Consider the following 21,008-nt stretch of genomic DNA (forward strand, 5'->3'; position numbering starts at 1 on the left):
GATATCCACGAAACAAACGAACGGAATTCGACTTCGTGTTTTAAGCAATATCAAAACAAAGACGACCGTTTCCGGCGTAATTTGACGCGCTGAATGCGATGAAACAAGTTTTAGGTCGCTAGCCTGTATAGAAAAAAAGTTACTCACCGATATCCACGAAACAAACAAACGGAATTCGACTCCGTGTTTTGAGCAATATCAGAACAAAGACGACCGTTTCCGGCGTAATTTGACGCGCTGAATGCGATAAAACAAGTTTTAGGTCGCTAGCATGTACAGAAAAAAAGTTACCAACCGATATCCGAAAAACAAACGAACGGAATTCGACTTCGTGTTTTAAGCAATATCAAAACAAAAACGACCGTTCCCGGCGTAATTTGACGCGCTGAATGCGATGAAACAAGTTTTAGGTCGCTAGCATGTATAGAAAAAAAGTTACCAACCGATATCTGAAAAACAAACAAACGGACTTCGACTTCGTGTTTCGAGCAATATCAAAACAAAGACGGCCGTTTCCGGCGTAATTTGACGCGCTGAATGCGATGAAACAAGTTTTAGGTCGCTAGCATGTATAGAAAAAAAGTTACTCACCGATATCCACGAAACAAACGAACGGAATTCGACTCCGTGTTTTGAGCAATATCAGAACAAAGACGACCGTTTCCGGCGTAATTTGACGCGCTGAATGCGATAAAACAAGTTTTAGGTCGCTAGCATGTATAGAAAAAAAGTTACTCACCGATATCCACGAAACAAACAAACGGAATTCGACTCCGTGTTTTGAGCAATATCAGAACAAAGACGACCGTTTCCGGCGTAATTTGACGCGCTGAATGCGAAAAAACAAGTTTTAGGTCGCTAACATGTATAGAAAAAAAGTTACTCACCGATATCCACGAAACAAACAAACGGAATTCGACTCCGTGTTTTGAGCAATATCAGAACAAAGACGACCGTTTCCGGCGTAATTTGACGCGCTGAATGCGATAAAACAAGTTTTAGGTCGCTAGCATGTATAGAAAAAAAGTGACTCACCGATATCCACGAAACAAACAAACGGAATTCGACTCCGTGTTTTGAGCAATATCAGAACAAAGACGACCGTTTCTGGCGTAATTTGACGCGCTGAATGCGATAAAACAAGTTTTAGGTCGCTAGCATGTACAGAAAAAAAGTTACCAACCGATATCTGAAAAACAAACAAACGGACTTCGACTTCGTGTTTCGAGCAATATCAAAACAAAGACGGCCGTTTCCGGCGTAATTTGACGCGCTGAATGCGATAAAACAAGTTTTAGGTCGCTAGCATGTATAGAAAAAAAGTTACTCACCGATATCCACGAAACAAACGAACGGAATTCGACTTCGTGTTTTAAGCAATATCAAAACAAAGACGACCGTTTCCGGCGTAATTTGACGCGCTGAATGCGATGAAACAAGTTTTAGGTCGCTAGCCTGTATAGAAAAAAAGTTACTCACCGATATCCACGAAACAAACAAACGGAATTCGACTCCGTGTTTTGAGCAATATCAGAACAAAGACGACCGTTTCCGGCGTAATTTGACGCTCTGAATGCGATAAAACAAGTTTTAGGTCGCTAGCATGTACAGAAAAAAAGTTACCAACCGATATCCGAAAAACAAACGAACGGAATTCGACTTCGTGTTTTAAGCAATATCAAAACAGAGACGACCGTTCCCGGCGTAATTTGACGCGCTGAATGCGATGAAACAAGTTTTAGGTCGCTAGCATGTATAGAAAAAAAGTTACTCACCGATATCCACGAAGCAAACAAACGGAATTCGACTCCGTGTTTTGAGCAATATCAGAACAAAGACGACCGTTTCCGGCGTAATTTGACGCGCTGAATGCGATAAAACAAGTTTTAGGTCGCTAGCATGTATAGAAAAAAAGTTACTCACCGATATCCACGAAACAAACAAACAGAATTCGACTCCGTGTTTTGAGCAATATCAGAACAAAGACGACCGTTTCTGGCGTAATTTGACGCGCTGAATGCGATAAAACAAGTTTTAGGTCGCTAGCATGTATAGAAAAAAAGTTACTCACCGATATCCACGAAACAAACGAACGGAATTCGACTTCGTGTTTTAAGCAATATCAAAACAAATACGACCGTTCCCGGCGTAATTTGACGCGCTGAATGCGATGAAACAAGTTTTAGGTCGCTAGCCTGTATAGAAAAAAAGTTACCAACCGATATCTGAAAAACAAACAAACGGACTTCGACTTCGTGTTTCGAGCAATATCAAAACAACGACGGCCGTTTCCGGCGTAATTTGACGCGCTGAATGCGATAAAACAAGTTTTAGGTCGCTAGCATGTATAGAAAAAAAGTTACTCACCGATATCCACGAAACAAACAAACGGAATTCGACTCCGTGTTTTGAGCAATATCAGAACAAAGACGACCGTTTCCGGCGTAATTTGACGCGCTGAATGCGATAAAACAAGTTTTAGGTCGCTAGCATGTATAGAAAAAAAGTTACTCACCGATATCCACGAAACAAACAAACGGAATTCGACTCCGTGTTTTGAGCAATATCAGAACAAAGACGACCGTTTCTGGCGTAATTTGACGCGCTGAATGCGATAAAACAAGTTTTAGGTCGCTAGCATGTACAGAAAAAAAGTTACCAACCGATATCTGAAAAACAAACAAACGGACTTCGACTTCGTGTTTCGAGCAATATCAAAACAAAGACGGCCGTTTCCGGCGTGATTTGACGCGCTGAATGCGATAAAACAAGTTTTAGGTCGCTAGCATGTATAGAAAAAAAGTTACTCACCGATATCCACGAAACAAACGAACGGAATTCGACTTCGTGTTTTAAGCAATATCAAAACAAAGACGACCGTTTCCGGCGTAATTTGACGCGCTGAATGCGATGAAACAAGTTTTAGGTCGCTAGCATGTATAGAAAAAAAGTTACTCACCGATATCCACGAAGCAAACAAACGGAATTCGACTCCGTGTTTTGAGCAATATCAGAACAAAGACGACCGTTTCCGGCGAAATTTGACGCGCTGAATGCGATAAAACAAGTTTTAGGTCGCTAGCATGTATAGAAAAAAAGTTACTCACCGATATCCACGAAACAAACAAACAGAATTCGACTCCGTGTTTTGAGCAATATCAGAACAAAGACGACCGTTTCTGGCGTAATTTGACGCGCTGAATGCGATAAAACAAGTTTTAGGTCGCTAGCATGTACAGAAAAAAAGTTACCAACCGATATCCGAAAAACAAACGAACGGAATTCGACTTCGTGTTTTAAGCAATATCAAAACAAAGACGACCGTTCCCGGCGTAATTTGACGCGCTGAATGCGATGAAACAAGTTTTAGGTCGCTAGCATGTATAGAAAAAAAGTTACCAACCGATATCTGAAAAACAAACAAACGGACTTCGACTTCGTGTTTCGAGCAATATCAAAACAAAGACGGCCGTTTCCGGCGTAATTTGACGCGCTGAATGCGATAAAACAAGTTTTAGGTCGCTAGCATGTATAGAAAAAAAGTTACTCACCGATATCCACGAAGCAAACAAACGGAATTCGACTCCGTGTTTTGAGCAATATCAGAACAAAGACGACCGTTTCCGGCGTAATTTGACGCGCTGAATGCGATAAAACAAGTTTTAGGTCGCTAGCATGTATAGAAAAAAAGTTACTCACCGATATCCACGAAACAAACAAACAGAATTCGACTCCGTGTTTTGAGCAATATCAGAACAAAGACGACCGTTTCTGGCGTAATTTGACGCGCTGAATGCGATAAAACAAGTTTTAGGTCGCTAGCATGTATAGAAAAAAAGTTACTCACCGATATCCACGAAACAAACGAACGGAATTCGACTTCGTGTTTTAAGCAATATCAAAACAAATACGACCGTTCCCGGCGTAATTTGACGCGCTGAATGCGATGAAACAAGTTTTAGGTCGCTAGCCTGTATAGAAAAAAAGTTACCAACCGATATCTGAAAAACAAACAAACGGACTTCGACTTCGTGTTTCGAGCAATATCAAAACAACGACGGCCGTTTCCGGCGTAATTTGACGCGCTGAATGCGATAAAACAAGTTTTAGGTCGCTAGCATGTATAGAAAAAAAGTTACTCACCGATATCCACGAAACAAACAAACGGAATTCGACTCCGTGTTTTGAGCAATATCAGAACAAAGACGACCGTTTCCGGCGTAATTTGACGCGCTGAATGCGATAAAACAAGTTTTAGGTCGCTAGCATGTATAGAAAAAAAGTTACTCACCGATATCCACGAAACAAACAAACGGAATTCGACTCCGTGTTTTGAGCAATATCAGAACAAAGACGACCGTTTCTGGCGTAATTTGACGCGCTGAATGCGATAAAACAAGTTTTAGGTCGCTAGCATGTACAGAAAAAAAGTTACCAACCGATATCTGAAAAACAAACAAACGGACTTCGACTTCGTGTTTCGAGCAATATCAAAACAAAGACGGCCGTTTCCGGCGTGATTTGACGCGCTGAATGCGATAAAACAAGTTTTAGGTCGCTAGCATGTATAGAAAAAAAGTTACTCACCGATATCCACGAAACAAACGAACGGAATTCGACTTCGTGTTTTAAGCAATATCAAAACAAAGACGACCGTTTCCGGCGTAATTTGACGCGCTGAATGCGATGAAACAAGTTTTAGGTCGCTAGCATGTATAGAAAAAAAGTTACTCACCGATATCCACGAAGCAAACAAACGGAATTCGACTCCGTGTTTTGAGCAATATCAGAACAAAGACGACCGTTTCCGGCGAAATTTGACGCGCTGAATGCGATAAAACAAGTTTTAGGTCGCTAGCATGTATAGAAAAAAAGTTACTCACCGATATCCACGAAACAAACAAACAGAATTCGACTCCGTGTTTTGAGCAATATCAGAACAAAGACGACCGTTTCTGGCGTAATTTGACGCGCTGAATGCGATAAAACAAGTTTTAGGTCGCTAGCATGTATAGAAAAAAAGTTACTCACCGATATCCACGAAACAAACGAACGGAATTCGACTTCGTGTTTTAAGCAATATCAAAACAAATACGACCGTTCCCGGCGTAATTTGACGCGCTGAATGCGATGAAACAAGTTTTAGGTCGCTAGCCTGTATAGAAAAGAATTAACAACCGATATCTGAAAAACAAACAAACGGACTTCGACTTCGTGTTTCGAGCAATATCAAAACAACGACGGCCGTTTCCGGCGTAATTTGACGCGCTGAATGCGATAAAACAAGTTTTAGGTCGCTAGCATGTATAGAAAAAAAGTTACTCACCGATATCCACGAAACAAACAAACGGAATTCGACTCCGTGTTTTGAGCAATATCAGAACAAAGACGACCGTTTCCGGCGTAATTTGACGCGCTGAATGCGATAAAACAAGTTTTAGGTCGCTAGCATGTATAGAAAAAAAGTTACTCACCGATATCCACGAAACAAACAAACGGAATTCGACTCCGTGTTTTGAGCAATATCAGAACAAAGACGACCGTTTCTGGCGTAATTTGACGCGCTGAATGCGATAAAACAAGTTTTAGGTCGCTAGCATGTACAGAAAAAAAGTTACCAACCGATATCTGAAAAACAAACAAACGGACTTCGACTTCGTGTTTCGAGCAATATCAAAACAAAGACGGCCGTTTCCGGCGTGATTTGACGCGCTGAATGCGATAAAACAAGTTTTAGGTCGCTAGCATGTATAGAAAAAAAGTTACTCACCGATATCCACGAAACAAACGAACGGAATTCGACTTCGTGTTTTAAGCAATATCAAAACAAAGACGACCGTTTCCGGCGTAATTTGACGCGCTGAATGCGATGAAACAAGTTTTAGGTCGCTAGCCTGTATAGAAAAAAAGTTACTCACCGATATCCACGAAACAAACAAACGGAATTCGACTCCGTGTTTTGAGCAATATCAGAACAAAGACGACCGTTTCCGGCGTAATTTGACGCGCTGAATGCGATAAAACAAGTTTTAGGTCGCTAGCATGTACAGAAAAAAAGTTACCAACCGATATCCGAAAAACAAACGAACGGAATTCGACTTCGTGTTTTAAGCAATATCAAAACAAAAACGACCGTTCCCGGCGTAATTTGACGCGCTGAATGCGATGAAACAAGTTTTAGGTCGCTAGCATGTATAGAAAAAAAGTTACCAACCGATATCTGAAAAACAAACAAACGGACTTCGACTTCGTGTTTCGAGCAATATCAAAACAAAGACGGCCGTTTCCGGCGTAATTTGACGCGCTGAATGCGATAAAACAAGTTTTAGGTCGCTAGCATGTATAGAAAAAAAGTTACTCACCGATATCCACGAAACAGACGAACGGAATTCGACTTCGTGTTTCAAGCAATATCAAAACAAAGACGACCGTTCCCGGCGTAATTTGACGCGCTGAATGCGATGAAACAAGTTTTAGGTCGCTAGCATGTATAGAAAAAAAGTTACCAACCGATATCTGAAAAACAAACAAACGGACTTCGACTTCGTGTTTCGAGCAATATCAAAACAAAGACGGCCGTTTCCGGCGTAATTTGACGCGCTGAATGCGATAAAACAAGTTTTAGGTCGCTAGCATGTATAGAAAAAAAGTTACTCACCGATATCCACGAAACAAACAAACGGAATTCGACTCCGTGTTTTGAGCAATATCAGAACAAAGACGACCGTTTCCGGCGTAATTTGACGCGCTGAATGCGATAAAACAAGTTTTAGGTCGCTAGCATGTATAGAAAAAAAGTTACTCACCGATATCCACAAAACAAACAAACGGAATTCGACTCCGTGTTTTGAGCAATATCAGAACAAAGACGACCGTTTCTGGCGTAATTTGACGCGCTGAATGCGATAAAACAAGTTTTAGGTCGCTAGCATGTACAGAAAAAAAGTTACCAACCGATATCTGAAAAACAAACAAACGGACTTCGACTTCGTGTTTCGAGCAATATCAAAACAAAGACGGCCGTTTCCGGCGTAATTTGACGCGCTGAATGCGATAAAACAAGTTTTAGGTCGCTAGCATGTATAGAAAAAAAGTTACCAACCGATATCTGAAAAACAAACAAACGGACTTCGACTTCGTGTTTCGAGCAATATCAAAACAAAGACGGCCGTTTCCGGCGTAATTTGACGCGCTGAATGCGATAAAACAAGTTTTAGGTCGCTAGCATGTATAGAAAAAAAGTTACTCACCGATATCCACGAAACAGACAAACGGAATTCGACTTCGTGTTTTAAGCAATATCAAAACAAAGACGACCGTTCCCGGCGTAATTTGACGCGCTGAATGCGATGAAACAAGTTTTAGGTCGCTAGCATGTATAGAAAAAAAGTTACCAACCGATATCTGAAAAACAAGTAAACGGACTTCGACTTCGTGTTTCGAGCAATATCAGAACAAAGACGGCCGTTTCCGGCGTAATTTGACGCGCTGAATGCGATAAAACAAGTTTTAGGTCGCTAGCATGTATAGAAAAAAAGTTACTCACCGATATCCACGAAACAAACAAACGGAATTCGACTCCGTGTTTTGAGCAATATCAGAACAAAGGCGACCGTTTCCGGCGTAATTTGACGCGCTGAATGCGATAAAACAAGTTTTAGGTCGCTAGCATGTATAGAAAAAAAGTTACTCACCGATATCCACGAAACAAACAAACGGAATTCGACTCCGTGTTTTGAGCAATATCAGAACAAAGACGACCGTTTCTGGCGTAATTTGACGCGCTGAATGCGATAAAACAAGTTTTAGGTCGCTAGCATGTACAGAAAAAAAGTTACCAACCGATATCTGAAAAACAAACAAACGGACTTCGACTTCGTGTTTCGAGCAATATCAAAACAAAGACGGCCGTTTCCGGCGTGATTTGACGCGCTGAATGCGATAAAACAAGTTTTAGGTCGCTAGCATGTATAGAAAAAAAGTTACTCACCGATATCCACGAAACAAACGAACGGAATTCGACTTCGTGTTTTAAGCAATATCAAAACAAAGACGACCGTTTCCGGCGTAATTTGACGCGCTGAATGCGATGAAACAAGTTTTAGGTCGCTAGCATGTATAGAAAAAAAGTTACCAACCGATATCTGAAAAACAAACAAACGGACTTCGACTTCGTGTTTCGAGCAATATCAAAACAAAGACGGCCGTTTCCGGCGTAATTTGACGCGCTGAATGCGATAAAACAAGTTTTAGGTCGCTAGCATGTATAGAAAAAAAGTTACTCACCGATATCCACGAAACAAACAAACGGAATTCGACTCCGTGTTTTGAGCAATATCAGAACAAAGACGACCGTTTCCGGCGTAATTTGACGCGCTGAATGCGATAAAACAAGTTTTAGGTCGCTAGCATGTATAGAAAAAAAGTTACTCACCGATATCCACGAAACAAACAAACGGAATTCGACTCCGTGTTTTGAGCAATATCAGAACAAAGACGACCGTTTCTGGCGTAATTTGACGCGCTGAATGCGATAAAACAAGTTTTAGGTCGCTAGCATGTACAGAAAAAAAGTTACCAACCGATATCTGAAAAACAAACAAACGGACTTCGACTTCGTGTTTCGAGCAATATCAAAACAAAGACGGCCGTTTCCGGCGTAATTTGACGCGCTGAATGCGATAAAACAAGTTTTAGGTCGCTAGCATGTATAGAAAAAAAGTTACCAACCGATATCTGAAAAACAAACAAACGGACTTCGACTTCGTGTTTCGAGCAATATCAAAACAAAGACGGCCGTTTCCGGCGTAATTTGACGCGCTGAATGCGATAAAACAAGTTTTAGGTCGCTAGCATGTATAGAAAAAAAGTTACTCACCGATATCCACGAAACAGACGAACGGAATTCGACTTCGTGTTTCAAGCAATATCAAAACAAAGACGACCGTTCCCGGCGTAATTTGACGCGCTGAATGCGATGAAACAAGTTTTAGGTCGCTAGCATGTATAGAAAAAAAGTTACCAACCGATATCTGAAAAACAAACAAACGGACTTCGACTTCGTGTTTCGAGCAATATCAAAACAAAGACGGCCGTTTCCGGCGTAATTTGACGCGCTGAATGCGATAAAACAAGTTTTAGGTCGCTAGCATGTATAGAAAAAAAGTTACTCACCGATATCCACGAAACAAACAAACGGAATTCGACTCCGTGTTTTGAGCAATATCAGAACAAAGACGACCGTTTCCGGCGTAATTTGACGCGCTGAATGCGATAAAACAAGTTTTAGGTCGCTAGCATGTATAGAAAAAAAGTTACTCACCGATATCCACGAAACAAACAAACGGAATTCGACTCCGTGTTTTGAGCAATATCAGAACAAAGACGACCGTTTCCGGCGTAATTTGACGCGCTGAATGCGATAAAACAAGTTTTAGGTCGCTAGCATGTATAGAAAAAAAGTTACTCACCGATATCCACGAAACAAACAAACGGAATTCGACTCCGTGTTTTGAGCAATATCAGAACAAAGACGACCGTTTCTGGCGTAATTTGACGCGCTGAATGCGATAAAACAAGTTTTAGGTCGCTAGCATGTACAGAAAAAAAGTTACCAACCGATATCTGAAAAACAAACAAACGGACTTCGACTTCGTGTTTCGAGCAATATCAAAACAAAGACGGCCGTTTCCGGCGTAATTTGACGCGCTGAATGCGATAAAACAAGTTTTAGGTCGCTAGCATGTATAGAAAAAAAGTTACCAACCGATATCTGAAAAACAAACAAACGGACTTCGACTTCGTGTTTCGAGCAATATCAAAACAAAGACGGCCGTTTCCGGCGTAATTTGACGCGCTGAATGCGATAAAACAAGTTTTAGGTCGCTAGCATGTATAGAAAAAAAGTTACTCACCGATATCCACGAAACAGACAAACGGAATTCGACTTCGTGTTTTAAGCAATATCAAAACAAAGACGACCGTTCCCGGCGTAATTTGACGCGCTGAATGCGATGAAACAAGTTTTAGGTCGCTAGCATGTATAGAAAAAAAGTTACCAACCGATATCTGAAAAACAAGTAAACGGACTTCGACTTCGTGTTTCGAGCAATATCAAAACAAAGACGGACGTTTCCGGCGTAATTTGACGCGCTGAATGCGATAAAACAAGTTTTAGGTCGCTAGCATGTATAGAAAAAAAGTTACTCACCGATATCCACGAAACAAACAAACGGAATTCGACTCCGTGTTTTGAGCAATATCAGAACAAAGACGACCGTTTCCGGCGTAATTTGACGCGCTGAATGCGATAAAACAAGTTTTAGGTCGCTAGCATGTATAGAAAAAAAGTTACTCACCGATATCCACGAAACAAACAAACGGAATTCGACTCCGTGTTTTGAGCAATATCAGAACAAAGACGACCGTTTCTGGCGTAATTTGACGCGCTGAATGCGATAAAACAAGTTTTAGGTCGCTAGCATGTACAGAAAAAAAGTTACCAACCGATATCTGAAAAACAAACAAACGGACTTCGACTTCGTGTTTCGAGCAATATCAAAACAAAGACGGCCGTTTCCGGCGTGATTTGACGCGCTGAATGCGATAAAACAAGTTTTAGGTCGCTAGCATGTATAGAAAAAAAGTTACTCACCGATATCCACGAAACAAACGAACGGAATTCGACTTCGTGTTTTAAGCAATATCAAAACAAAGACGACCGTTTCCGGCGTAATTTGACGCGCTGAATGCGATGAAACAAGTTTTAGGTCGCTAGCCTGTATAGAAAAAAAGTTACTCACCGATATCCACGAAACAAACAAACGGAATTCGACTCCGTGTTTTGAGCAATATCAGAACAAAGACGACCGTTTCCGGCGTAATTTGACGCGCTGAATGCGATAAAACAAGTTTTAGGTCGCTAGCATGTACAGAAAAAAAGTTACCAACCGATATCCGAAAAACAAACGAACGGAATTCGACTTCGTGTTTTAAGCAATATCAAAACAAAGACGACCGTTCCCGGCGTAATTTGACGCGCTGAATGCGATGAAACAAGTTTTAGGTCGCTAGCATGTATAGAAAAAAAGTTACCAACCGATATCTGAAAAACAAACAAACGGACTTCGACTTCGTGTTTCGAGCAATATCAAAACAAAGACGGCCGTTTCCGGCGTAATTTGACGCGCTGAATGCGATAAAACAAGTTTTAGGTCGCTAGCATGTATAGAAAAAAAGTTACTCACCGATATCCACGAAACAAACAAACGGAATTCGACTCCGTGTTTTGAGCAATATCAGAACAAAGACGACCGTTTCCGGCGTAATTTGACGCGCTGAATGCGATAAAACAAGTTTTAGGTCGCTAGCATGTATAGAAAAAAAGTTACTCACCGATATCCACGAAACAAACAAACGGAATTCGACTCCGTGTTTTGAGCAATATCAGAACAAAGACGACCGTTTCTGGCGTAATTTGACGCGCCGAATGCGATAAAACAAGTTTTAGGTCGCTAGCATGTATAGAAAAAAAGTTACTCACCGATATCCACGAAACAAACAAACGGAATTCGACTCCGTGTTTTGAGCAATATCAGAACAAAGACGACCGTTTCCGGCGTAATTTGACGCGCTGAATGCGATAAAACAAGTTTTAGGTCGCTAGCATGTATAGAAAAAAAGTTACTCACCGATATCCACGAAACAAACAAACGGAATTCGACTCCGTGTTTTGAGCAATATCAGAACAAAGACGACCGTTTCTGGCGTAATTTGACGCGCTGAATGCGATAAAACAAGTTTTAGGTCGCTAGCATGTACAGAAAAAAAGTTACCAACCGATATCTGAAAAACAAACAAACGGACTTCGACTTCGTGTTTCGAGCAATATCAAAACAAAGACGGCCGTTTCCGGCGTAATTTGACGCGCTGAATGCGATAAAACAAGTTTTAGGTCGCTAGCATGTATAGAAAAAAAGTTACCAACCGATATCTGAAAAACAAACAAACGGACTTCGACTTCGTGTTTCGAGCAATATCAAAACAAAGACGGCCGTTTCCGGCGTAATTTGACGCGCTGAATGCGATAAAACAAGTTTTAGGTCGCTAGCATGTATAGAAAAAAAGTTACTCACCGATATCCACGAAACAAACAAACGGAATTCGACTCCGTGTTTTGAGCAATATCAGAACAAAGACGACCGTTTCTGGCGTAATTTGACGCGCTGAATGCGATAAAACAAGTTTTAGGTCGCTAGCATGTACAGAAAAAAAGTTACCAACCGATATCTGAAAAACAAACAAACGGACTTCGACTTCGTGTTTCGAGCAATATCAAAACAAAGACGGCCGTTTCCGGCGTAATTTGACGCGCTGAATGCGATAAAACAAGTTTTAGGTCGCTAGCATGTATAGAAAAAAAGTTACCAACCGATATCTGAAAAACAAACAAACGGACTTCGACTTCGTGTTTCGAGCAATATCAAAACAAAGACGGCCGTTTCCGGCGTAATTTGACGCGCTGAATGCGATAAAACAAGTTTTAGGTCGCTAGCATGTATAGAAAAAAAGTTACTCACCGATATCCACGAAACAGACAAACGGAATTCGACTTCGTGTTTTAAGCAATATCAAAACAAAGACGACCGTTCCCGGCGTAATTTGACGCGCTGAATGCGATGAAACAAGTTTTAGGTCGCTAGCATGTATAGAAAAAAAGTTACCAACCGATATCTGAAAAACAAGTAAACGGACTTCGACTTCGTGTTTCGAGCAATATCAAAACAAAGACGGCCGTTTCCGGCGTAATTTGACGCGCTGAATGCGATAAAACAAGTTTTAGGTCGCTAGCATGTATAGAAAAAAAGTTACTCACCGATATCCACGAAACAAACAAACGGAATTCGACTCCGTGTTTCGAGCAATATCAGAACAAAGACGACCGTTTCCGGCGTAATTTGACGCGCTGAATGCGATAAAACAAGTTTTAGGTCGCTAGCATGTATAGAAAAAAAGTTACTCACCGATATCCACGAAACAAACAAACGGAATTCGACTCCGTGTTTTGAGCAATATCAGAACAAAGACGACCGTTTCTGGCGTAATTTGACGCGCTGAATGCGATAAAACAAGTTTTAGGTCGCTAGCATGTACAGAAAAAAAGTTACCAACCGATATCTGAAAAACAAACAAACGGACTTCGACTTCGTGTTTCGAGCAATATCAAAACAAAGACGGCCGTTTCCGGCGTGATTTGACGCGCTGAATGCGATAAAACAAGTTTTAGGTCGCTAGCATGTATAGAAAAAAAGTTACTCACCGATATCCACGAAACAAACGAACGGAATTCGACTTCGTGTTTTAAGCAATATCAAAACAAAGACGACCGTTTCCGGCGTAATTTGACGCGCTGAATGCGATGAAACAAGTTTTAGGTCGCTAGCCTGTATAGAAAAAAAGTTACTCACCGATATCCACGAAACAAACAAACGGAATTCGACCCCGTGTTTTGAGCAATATCAGAACAAAGACGACCGTTTCCGGCGTAATTTGACGCGCTGAATGCGATAAAACAAGTTTTAGGTCGCTAGCATGTACAGAAAAAAAGTTACCAACCGATATCCGAAAAACAAACGAACGGAATTCGACTTCGTGTTTTAAGCAATATCAAAACAAAGACGACCGTTCCCGGCGTAATTTGACGCGCTGAATGCGATGAAACAAGTTTTAGGTCGCTAGCATGTATAGAAAAAAAGTTACCAACCGATATCTGAAAAACAAACAAACGGACTTCGACTTCGTGTTTCGAGCAATATCAAAACAAAGACGGCCGTTTCCGGCGTAATTTGACGCGCTGAATGCGATAAAACAAGTTTTAGGTCGCTAGCATGTATAGAAAAAAAGTTACTCACCGATATCCACGAAACAAACAAACGGAATTCGACTCCGTGTTTTGAGCAATATCAGAACAAAGACGACCGTTTCCGGCGTAATTTGACGCGCTGAATGCGATAAAACAAGTTTTAGGTCGCTAGCATGTATAGAAAAAAAGTTACTCACCGATATCCACGAAACAAACAAACGGAATTCGACTCCGTGTTTTGAGCAATATCAGAACAAAGACGACCGTTTCTGGCGTAATTTGACGCGCTGAATGCGATAAAACAAGTTTTAGGTCGCTAGCATGTATAGAAAAAAAGTTACTCACCGATATCCACGAAACAAACGAACGGAATTCGACTTCGTGTTTTAAGCAATATCAAAACAAAGACGACCGTTCCCGGCGTAATTTGACGCGCTGAATGCGATAAAACAAGTTTTAGGTCGCTAGCATGTATAGAAAAAAAGTTACTCACCGATATCCACGAAACGAACAAACGGAATTCGACTCCGTGTTTTGAGCAATATCAGAACAAAGACGACCGTTTCCGGCGTAATTTGACGCGCTGAATGCGATAAAACAAGTTTTAGGTCGCTAGCATGTATAGAAAAAAAGTTACTCACCGATATCCACGAAACAAACAAACGGAATTCGACTCCGTGTTTTGAGCAATATCAGAACAAAGACGACCGTTTTCGGCGTAATTTGACGCGCTGAATGCGATAAAACAAGTTTAAGGTCGCTAGCATGTATAGAAAAAAAGTTACTCACCGATATCCACGAAACAAACAAACGGAATTCGACTCCGTGTTTTGAGCAATATCAGAACAAAGACGACCGTTTCTGGCGTAATTTGACGCGCTGAATGCGATAAAACAAGTTTTAGGTCGCTAGCATGTATAGAAAAAAAGTTACTCACCGATATCTGAAAAACAAACAAACGGACTTCGACTTCGTGTTTCGAGCAATATCAAAACAAAGACGGCCGTTTCCGGCGTAATTTGACGCGCTGAATGCGATAAAACAAGTTTTAGGTCGCTAGCATGTATAGAAAAAAAGTTACTCACCGATATCCACGAAACAAACAAACGGAATTCGACTCCGTGTTTTGAGCAATATCAGAACAAAGACGACCGTTTCCGGCGTAATTTGACGCGCTGAATGCGATAAAACAAGTTTTAGGTCGCTAGCATGTATAGAAAAAAAGTTACTCACCGATATCCACGAAACAAACAAACGGAATTCGACTCCGTGTTTTGAGCAATATCAGAACAAAGACGACCGTTTCCGGCGTGATTTGACGCGCTGAATGCGATAAAACAAGTTTTAGGTCGCTAGTATGTAAAGAAAAAAAGTTACCTACCGATATCTGAAAAACAAACAAACGGACTTCGACTTCGTGTTTCGAGCAATATCAAAACAAAGACGGCCGTTTCCGGCGTAATTTGACGCGCTGAATGCGATAAAACAAGTTTTAGGTCGCTAGCATGTATAGAAAAAAAGTTACTCACCGATATCCACGAAACAAACAAACGGAATTCGACTCCGTGTTTTGAGCAATATCAGAACAAAGACGACCGTTTCCGGCGTAATTTGACGCGCTGAATGCGATAAAACAAGTTTTAGGTCGCTAGCATGTATAGAAAAAAAGTTACTCACCGATATCCACGAAACAAACAAACGGAATTCGACTCCGTGTTTTGAGCAATATCAGAACAAAGACGACCGTTTCTGGCGTAATTTGACGCGCTGAATGCGATAAAACAAGTTTTAGGTCGCTAGCATGTACAGAAAAAAAGTTACCAACCGATATCTGAAAAACAAACAAACGGACTTCGACTTCGTGTTTCGAGCAATATCAAAACAAAGACGGCCGTTTCCGGCGTAATTTGACGCGCTGAATGCGATAAAACAAGTTTTAGGTCGCTAGCATGTATAGAAAAAAAGTTACTCACCGATATCCACGAAACAAACGAACGGAATTCGACTTCGTGTTTTAAGCAATATCAAAACAAAGACGACCGTTCCCGGCGTAATTTGACGCGCTGAATGCGATGAAACAAGTTTTAGGTCGCTAGCATGTATAGAAAAAAAGTTACCAACCGATATCTGAAAAACAAACAAACGGACTTCGACTTCGTGTTTCGAGCGATATCAAAACAAAGACGGCCGTTTCCGGCGTAATTTGACGCGCTGAATGCGATAAAACAAGTTTTAGGTCGCTAGCATGTATAGAAAAAAAGTTACTCAACGATATCCACGAAACAAACGAACGGAATTCGACTTCGTGTTTTAAGCAATATCAAAACAAAGACGACCGTTCCCGGCGTAATTTGACGCGCTGAATGCGATGAAACAAGTTTTAGGTCGCTAGCATGTATAGAAAAAAAGTTACCAACCGATATCTGAAAAACAAACAAACGGACTTCGACTTCGTGTTTCGAGCAATATCAAAACAAAGACGGCCGTTTCCGGCGTAATTTGACGCGCTGAATGCGATGAAACAAGTTTTAGGTCGCTAGCATGTATAGAAAAAAAGTTACTCACCGATATCCACGAAACAAACAAACGGAATTCGACTCCGTGTTTTGAGCAATATCAGAACAAAGACGACCGTTTCTGGCGTAATTTGACGCGCTGAATGCGATAAAACAAGTTTTAGGTCGCTAGCATGTATAGAAAAAAAGTTACTCACCGATATCCACGAAACAAACGAACGGAATTCGACTTCGTGTTTTAAGCAATATCAAAACAAAGACGACCGTTCCCGGCGTAATTTGACGCGCTGAATGCGATAAAACAAGTTTTAGGTCGCTAGCATGTATAGAAAAAAAGTTACTCACCGATATCCACGAAACGAACAAACGGAATTCGACTCCGTGTTTTGAGCAATATCAGAACAAAGACGACCGTTTCCGGCGTAATTTGACGCGCTGAATGCGATAAAACAAGTTTTAGGTCGCTAGCATGTATAGAAAAAAAGTTACTCACCGATATCCACGAAACAAACAAACGGAATTCGACTCCGTGTTTTGAGCAATATCAGAACAAAGACGACCGTTTTCGGCGTAATTTGACGCGCTGAATGCGATAAAACAAGTTTAAGGTCGCTAGCATGTATAGAAAAAAAGTTACTCACCGATATCCACGAAACAAACAAACGGAATTCGACTCCGTGTTTTGAGCAATATCAGAACAAAGACGACCGTTTCTGGCGTAATTTGACGCGCTGAATGCGATAAAACAAGTTTTAGGTCGCTAGCATGTATAGACAAAAAGTTACTCACCGATATCTGAAAAACAAACAAACGGACTTCGACTTCGTGTTTCGAGCAATATCAAAACAAAGACGGCCGTTTCCGGCGTAATTTGACGCGCTGAATGCGATAAAACAAGTTTTAGGTCGCTAGCATGTATAGAAAAAAAGTTACTCACCGATATCCACGAAACAAACAAACGGAATTCGACTCCGTGTTTTGAGCAATATCAGAACAAAGACGACCGTTTCCGGCGTAATTTGACGCGCTGAATGCGATAAAACAAGTTTTAGGTCGCTAGCATGTATAGAAAAAAAGTTACTCACCGATATCCACGAAACAAACAAACGGAATTCGACTCCGTGTTTTGAGCAATATCAGAACAAAGACGACCGTTTCCGGCGTGATTTGACGCGCTGAATGCGATAAAACAAGTTTTAGGTCGCTAGTATGTAAAGAAAAAAAGTTACCTACCGATATCTGAAAAACAAACAAACGGACTTCGACTTCGTGTTTCGAGCAATATCAAAACAAAGACGGCCGTTTCCGGCGTAATTTGACGCGCTGAATGCGATAAAACAAGTTTTAGGTCGCTAGCATGTATAGAAAAAAAGTTACTCACCGATATCCACGAAACAAACAAACGGAATTCGACTCCGTGTTTTGAGCAATATCAGAACAAAGACGACCGTTTCCGGCGTAATTTGACGCGCTGAATGCGATAAAACAAGTTTTAGGTCGCTAGCATGTATAGAAAAAAAGTTACTCACCGATATCCACGAAACAAACAAACGGAATTCGACTCCGTGTTTTGAGCAATATCAGAACAAAGACGACCGTTTCTGGCGTAATTTGACGCGCTGAATGCGATAAAACAAGTTTTAGGTCGCTAGCATGTACAGAAAAAAAGTTACCAACCGATATCTGAAAAACAAACAAACGGACTTCGACTTCGTGTTTCGAGCAATATCAAAACAAAGACGGCCGTTTCCGGCGTAATTTGACGCGCTGAATGCGATAAAACAAGTTTTAGGTCGCTAGCATGTATAGAAAAAAAGTTACTCACCGATATCCACGAAACAAACGAACGGAATTCGACTTCGTGTTTTAAGCAATATCAAAACAAAGACGACCGTTCCCGGCGTAATTTGACGCGCTGAATGCGATGAAACAAGTTTTAGGTCGCTAGTATGTAAAGAAAAAAAGTTACCTACCGATATCTGAAAAACAAACAAACGGACTTCGACTTCGTGTTTCGAGCAATATCAAAACAAAGACGGCCGTTTCCGGCGTAATTTGACGCGCTGAATGCGATAAAACAAGTTTTAGGTCGCTAGCATGTATAGAAAAAAAGTTACTCACCGATATCCACGAAACAAACAAACGGAATTCGACTCCGTGTTTTGAGCAATATCAGAACAAAGACGACCGTTTCCGGCGTAATTTGACGCGCTGAATGCGATAAAACAAGTTTTAGGTCGCTAGCATGTATAGAAAAAAAGTTACTCACCGATATCCACGAAACAAACAAACGGAATTCGACTCCGTGTTTTGAGCAATATCAGAACAAAGACGACCGTTTCTGGCGTAATTTGACGCGCTGAATGCGATAAAACAAGTTTTAGGTCGCTAGCATGTACAGAAAAAAAGTTACCAACCGATATCTGAAAAACAAACAAACGGACTTCGACTTCGTGTTTCGAGCAATATCAAAACAAAGACGGCCGTTTCCGGCGTAATTTGACGCGCTGAATGCGATAAAACAAGTTTTAGGTCGCTAGCATGTATAGAAAAAAAGTTACTCACCGATATCCACGAAACAAACGAACGGAATTCGACTTCGTGTTTTAAGCAATATCAAAACAAAGACGACCGTTCCCGGCGTAATTTGACGCGCTGAATGCGATGAAACAAGTTTTAGGTCGCTAGCATGTATAGAAAAAAAGTTACCAACCGATATCTGAAAAACAAACAAACGGACTTCGACTTCGTGTTTCGAGCAATATCAAAACAAAGACGGCCGTTTCCGGCGTAATTTGACGCGCTGAATGCGATAAAACAAGTTTTAGGTCGCTAGCATGTATAGAAAAAAAGTTACTCAACGATATCCACGAAACAAACGAACGGAATTCGACTTCGTGTTTTAAGCAATATCAAAACAAAGACGACCGTTCCCGGCGTAATTTGACGCGCTGAATGCGATGAAACAAGTTTTAGGTCGCTAGCATGTATAGAAAAAAAGTTACCAACCGATATCTGAAAAACAAACAAACGGACTTCGACTTCGTGTTTCGAGCAATATCAAAACAAAGACGGCCGTTTCCGGCGTAATTTGACGCGCTGAATGCGATGAAACAAGTTTTAGGTCGCTAGCATGTATAGAAAAAAAGTTACTCACCGATATCCACGAAACAAACGAACGGAATTCGACTTCGTGTTTTAAGCAATATCAAAACAAAGACGACCGTTCCCGGCGTAATTTGACGCGCTGAATGCGATGAAACAAGTTTTAGGTCGCTAGCATGTATAGAAAAAAAGTTACCAACCGATATCTGAAAAACAAACAAACGGACTTCGACTTCGTGTTTCGAGCAATATCAAAACAAAGACGGCCGTTTCCGGCGTAATTTGACGCGCTGAATGCGATAAAACAAGTTTTAGGTCGCTAGCATGTATAGAAAAAAAGTTACTCACCGATATCCACGAAACAAACGAACGGAATTCGACTTCGTGTTTTAAGCAATATCAAAACAAAGACGACCGTTCCCGGCGTAATTTGACGCGCTGAATGCGATGAAACAAGTTTTAGGTCGCTAGCATGTATAGAAAAAAAGTTACCAACCGATATCTGAAAAACAAACAAACGGACTTCGACTTCGTGTTTCGAGCAATATCAAAACAAAGACGGCCGTTTCCGGCGTAATTTGACGCGCTGAATGCGATAAAACAAGTTTTAGGTCGCTAGCATGTATAGAAAAAAAGTTACTCACCGATATCCACGAAACAAACAAACGGAATTCGACTCCGTGTTTTGAGCAATATCAGAACAAAGACGACCGTTTCCGGCGTAATTTGACGCGCTGAGTGCGATAAAACAAGTTTTAGGTCGCTAGCATGTATAGAAAAAAAGTTACTCACCGATATCCACGAAACAAACAAACGGAATTCGACTCCGTGTTTTGAGCAATATCAGAACAAAGACGACCGTTTCTGGCGTAATTTGACGCGCTGAATGCGATAAAACAAGTTTTAGGTCGCTAGCATGTATAGAAAAAAAGTTACTCACCGATATCCACGAAACAAACAAACGGAATTCGACTCCGTGTTTTGAGCAATATCAGAACAAAGACGACCGTTTCCGGCGTGATTTGACGCGCTGAATGCGATAAAACAAGTTTTAGGTCGCTAGTATGTAAAGAAAAAAAGTTACCTACCGATATCTGAAAAACAAACAAACGGACTTCGACTTCGTGTTTCGAGCAATATCAAAACAAAGACGGCCGTTTCCGGCGTAATTTGACGCGCTGAATGCGATAAAACAAGTTTTAGGTCGCTAGCATGTATAGAAAAAAAGTTACTCACCGATATCCACGAAACAAACAAACGGAATTCGACTCCGTGTTTTGAGCAATATCAGAACAAAGACGACCGTTTCCGGCGTAATTTGACGCGCTGAATGCGATAAAACAAGTTTTAGGTCGCTAGCATGTATAGAAAAAAAGTTACTCACCGATATCCACGAAACAAACAAACGGAATTCGACTCCGTGTTTTGAGCAATATCAGAACAAAGACGACCGTTTCTGGCGTAATTTGACGCGCTGAATGCGATAAAACAAGTTTTAGGTCGCTAGCATGTATAGAAAAAAAGTT

The sequence above is a fragment of the Diprion similis genome, chromosome 4, assembly GCF_021155765.1.
Source record: "Diprion similis isolate iyDipSimi1 chromosome 4, iyDipSimi1.1, whole genome shotgun sequence".
Lineage (NCBI taxonomy): Eukaryota > Metazoa > Arthropoda > Insecta > Hymenoptera > Diprionidae > Diprion > Diprion similis.